Source organism: Apteryx rowi, unplaced genomic scaffold (genome assembly GCF_003343035.1).
Source record: "Apteryx rowi isolate R43461 unplaced genomic scaffold, aptRow1 scaffold_365, whole genome shotgun sequence".
Lineage (NCBI taxonomy): Eukaryota > Metazoa > Chordata > Aves > Apterygiformes > Apterygidae > Apteryx > Apteryx rowi.
Genome location: NW_020450141.1, coordinates 58,187 through 63,584, shown reverse-complemented (window position 1 = coordinate 63,584; position 5,398 = coordinate 58,187).

Here is a 5,398-nt window from a genome sequence, read left to right as displayed (position 1 = left end):
GACTCCAGCCCCGCTGCAGCGCTGGGCACCTCTGGCCACAGGGAACAGTCACTCTCAGGGCACCCTCACATCTCAGTTCACAATATTTCCCTTGCAAGAGATAGTGACATCAAATTCTTCCCATAAGTTTAAAATATGTTGTTGGAATGTTCAAAATTTGTCAATCTACAAGTTATCAGCAAAGTCACAGACATCACCCCAGTTTTCCTAATTCTTCTCTTTCTCACTATGATTTTTCAATATTTATGTCACAGCTTTCATATTGAATTATATATAACCGAAAAATTAAAAAGTGTTCATTGTGTATTATACAGAGCAGTCCAAATACATTTCTCAGACATTTTTGTTTGTATTTGTTTTAGCATGTAACCTAGTGCATGCCCTGAAAGTTCTGACTTCACATAGAAAAAAAATGAAATAATTCCCTTGTATACAATAAGAGTCAAATGAGTATGCTAGCAAAGCATAGATAAGTTTTTGTCAGTAACCACAAACAAATGGTTTCTTTCATTTCAAGTCAGATATAATCTGTGTTCCCACAGTGAGAATAAGAGCAATCAAGTAATATTTTCTAAGTTAATTTCATGCAAAAAACAGTACTGTGATAAGCATTTAACAAGACAGAACACAGATCTCTTTGAATTTTATGAAGCTGCAAGTAATTTTGATGGTAAGATTCTAAAATGTGTGACCCAGACACAAAACTCCCTGGTCTGCCTAGAATCTATGTGGGAATACCAAACTGAGCACAGGAGTGTTAAACAAAAAGTGCTATTGTAGGCCATCAACCTTTTACAGAAAGGCTATTGTATTCATAGTAGTTAAAGAACAGTGTTTCTCAAAGATGCCGAATTTAGTCCAAACCACCACTTATCCTATAATAAGCAATAAAACGTTATCTTAGATCTGTCATGATGGATCTTCTGGGGCCCAAATAAGTTGTTTGTGGTAAATCTCACTAATAAATGGAAAACTATAATGATGTCACATAGTGACAACTTGTTTTTCAAACCTCGTTGCTCACAAAAGACAAGTGTTCAGCACCATCCTAAACGATTTACACTTCCTTGTGTAATGTAAACAGAACAAATTCAGAGTGGTGGGGTTCTTTCTACAGTGTTATTAGACCTAGCCTGGCAAGTTATCAGGGCAGAAAGCATGAAGAAAAATAGTTTCCTGACTCATTGCTTTGCCCTTATCTGTGATTACATCATTTATTTACCTCATAACACTATCTTATCTTGCTTGCATAGATAGAGATGTTAATGGCTTCTAAAAGGTACACTTTTATTTCACTGATTGCTTTAATTGAAAGGTCCTTCTCATTGTTATGGTTTCCTCTGTCCTCTATTATTTGTCATTCCCTCTCAGAAACCTAAATTAATATTTCCTGCAAAAAACAAATAGAAATTATTGATCTCAGCATTGTATACCTTTTTCAATGGATGTGATTACTCTGGAGAGCTCAGTAGTACATGGAAAATTTGAGAGTGAGTTTTGAAAAAAAAGTCACATAAAGACTACCAATACATTTCCAGGTTTGTGCATGAGAAGTTTGAACTAATTGCAAAAGAATGGTTAACATTTATAAGCTGCTAGTCTGCTAGTTAAGTATTATTTATGTGGTCAGTTGGTCTGTTTAGAATGCCTTTATTTTAGACTTGATTTCCTTTTTCTCTTAACTCATAGAAAATTGACCAAAATTAGTGAAAAGTATCATTTTAGATAATATATATTTGCAAAAGATTTCTTCAGTTATCTATGCACCTTTTTCTCTGGCATTTTGTTTAGTTTCTTTTTACCTTAGTTGGATATAACTCCGTTGTCCTCATCCACACTGTGGCCACCATGCCACTGTCAGGTAACTCCCAAAGATCACTTATGTCTCACTAACTACACACTGTGGATACACGAGCTGCAGATAAGATGGGATATCTAGAGGTCTGAGAGTTATCTGGGAGATCATTCAACACCGTGAAAAGCCCCTTCTAGTAGTTATCTTCTACAAAGTGCAACTTTCATATGATGGAACCCTGCTGCCAAGCCCCTGTAGGAGCCCAGTCAGCTGTTGCTCTTTAGCGTTCATACCTATGTCATTGCAGCAGGCATTTATGAAAAGCTGAAATCTGTGGTTTTATGGAAAGAAAAAATGGAGAACTCACCACACTGAAAAACATCATCTTGATATTTTCCACAAGATGATCACTGCCCTACCTCATATGTCCAATCTCATGGCCAGCATCAGCTTCATTTTTTCTTGGGGTAGTGAGAGAGTGCAGAACAGGGTGATCTTTCCAGGAAACATGAGAGCTGCCCTGAGTTTAGGTGTCTCTAGTTCCAGCAAATCTGAGAATGTGAGCAACAACTGTAGGACTGTTTTATTTGGACATCAGATAATAAACAGAGGATTGCTGACACTGACTCTTAAACATCTAGGCTCGCTGTACCCAACTGCATCCCCAACTGTTGCCTTTTAATGCTTTCTCTACCCATGCTTCCTAATATCTAACATCCCACATTCCTTGCCACAGTCTACAGGGAGGCATTTATCCTGAGACAGAGTAAGTCTTTCTTCTTTATGGTAAAGAGACCTCTTTGTTTTTCATGAGAATATACCTGTAATGGTAGAGGCTAGAAAGCTCACTTTTGGATTCTGCTTATTGTGGCATAAAAGAAGTAAATCTGCCCTCTTTAGGCAGAAGTTGGTGGCAAAAAGAAGGAAAGGGAGACATGTTTTGAAGGAGAGGGCTTAGAAGAATTATCGAGAGTTAGAAGTGGAGAGTCTTGACATCAGACAAAGTCACAGACATAGGTGGGGGAGTACGTAGACATCCACATGTGAACGATTGTTCTGCACTCTAGCAATGTCACAAATACAGTCAAATCACATTCGCTGACAATATCTGGGTATTATAGGACAAGACTGTCTTTCCTTTTTGAGCTAAAGAGTATACTTGAATAACGAGGGAAATATCACACTCTCATAAACATACTTTGGGCAGAAGGGATTCAGCTGCCTGACCCAAAACATACGGGAAGACCTGCACTGATGTATCATGTATATGCGCTTTATACCTGTGAGAAGTTGATATAGTGTGAGAGTATTGATATCAGATCCAATTTGGAAAAGGTCACTTTTCATTGCCTCTTTCTTCCTTTGTGTAGTTAGTATCTCAAACTTGTGTCCACTTCTATGATTCTCTTTTGCCCCAGATCAAGATAATGAGAAACTGCCTAACAGTCACTTTGTTCCTGCTTCCAAGAGAGGTGCTCCTTTAGAGAGGTCCTGATCCATTCCAGGAGCAGGTTGCCATGAAAGGGCAGTTCCTTTCTCCGCGCTATAGAAGAATTAAAACCCCGATAGTTACTAAACTTGATTCATGCTCCAAGATAACTCTGGATTAACAGTCTCTGAATATTTTCTACGAAGAACTACCTTTCTACTTAAGAACTGCCTTTTTTGAAATATGTTCCCCTGTACTTGTATGAGTATGCATTAAGCAATAGGATTTATATTGTGGGATAGGGAAAAGGTGGACTAGTGGAAAAGACTTCTTACAGTGTTCACAGGACAGTTTCTTTTTTTTCTTTTTTGTCTGAAATACAAACAACATACTTAGAGATTCTATTTTCCTTTGAATTTATTTTCCTGTAATCATTTAAGCAGCACTCATTTACTGCTCTCAGAACTACATCATGCTGTCTGAAGTAATCAATTTTTGATTTCAAGCTGAAGCCTAAAGATCGTTATTCAAATTTCTTAGTGGATCAAGACCTTCAATGCATGAAGATGCATTATGCTCCAAAGCAGTAATGATAAAAAAAATTGTTACCAATTTATAACATATAGCAAACAGACAGATTAAAGCTAGAAATTTGTTTAAAATGGAATAAACATGTCAGGAAAGGATTTAAAGATTTTTTGGATTTTGTCTTAAACAAATTAAAGAACCTCATGTCTTGCAAACTTAGTTTTATATAGAGTTATTTTGGGGGGGTTTATGAAAAGTAATTAAAGTTCATATTCAATAAAGGCAGCAATTCTTAAGTATTGGTGATACTGCTACTTGGCGACAAAGCTTACATTCTGTACATTTACAAAGGCACTTGGAAGTTTGCCATTCATAATATTAGTAACATTTTGGCTCACCTAGTCTCAGCATACTCCTGGGTTTCTCAGTAATAACATGTTGTATCAACTAGGTATGTTTTCCTTGCAATTGCTGACTGTATTTACAGAGAAAAACAGCTCTTAAGAAAGCAATACTTCATTAAAATTGAAATATGTATATCCTTTGGAATTAGATTTTGGGAAAAATCTAAATATTCCTTATATTCCTCAACATTTAACAAAAACATCAATTCACATTGGCAAACTTATTTAAAGAGTCATTCTTTCTATTTTCTTTTTTTTTCCCATCTCTCATGACATCAGATTTTGAGACATGTCAGGTGCCTTATTAAATTGCCTTTCTTTTGAAGTTGAATCGAAACTGCTGAGAAGAAAAGCATCTATCTAGAACTCAAAAAATGAGAAGCATAACAAAAGAGACGTTCTGAGAAAAGAAAATTAAGGCCCGAACAATCATCATGGATCAAGATCACAGAAGAACCAGAAAAAGGCAAAGCAATTGCCTTTGTACATTTCCATAAATTGAAAATAATCAATAGAATCTGGTCATAATACTTCATATTTCTACTTCCTATTATAATCTTAAAAAAAAATCAGATATTTTAGTGAAAATGCTTTTGTTTGTTTTTACTGGTTAGCCTTTTGTCCCACTGATATTCATTGCTTAAATGTGAGTGCTTCTTTCACAGCTGTTAGTAACAACACATAGCTCAGGCATGATTATGCAGAAAACTAGAAGTTTAATTTAAAAATGCTAAAGATTCTGTTACAGTCAACTTACTGGATCCAAAAATCAGGAGCTTGCAATTCAGTCATCTCTATGGACATCACAGAGATCCCTGGAACAAATTTAGACCTAAATCATATTCTTGCATCTCTGATGGCTTTACAAATGCAACTACAAGAAACATTTGGAGACCTTTCAGTAAGGCCAACTTCCAGCAAAATGGAATGAAACTACTAAAAAGACTTTGTAAAACACACATTCACAGAATGGCAAACCTAAGTCAGACAGAAGCATAGGACTTCTTACGCTCTTGTTACAGCCTGGTAGACATAGCTAGTGGAATTTATCTGCTGTGACATAAGTGTCTAAAATAGAGACATATGACTGTGAGCTTGTGTCTTTACTGAATAGAATAAGGAATCTCTAAAAGGTGATTCAACTGATTTCTGTTAGACACCTACCTTAGCATGAGACGATTTTTTAGGCACTTATCTCTTTTCACAGAATAGAAAGGAAGGTTAGAGTAACCAGCTCACAGC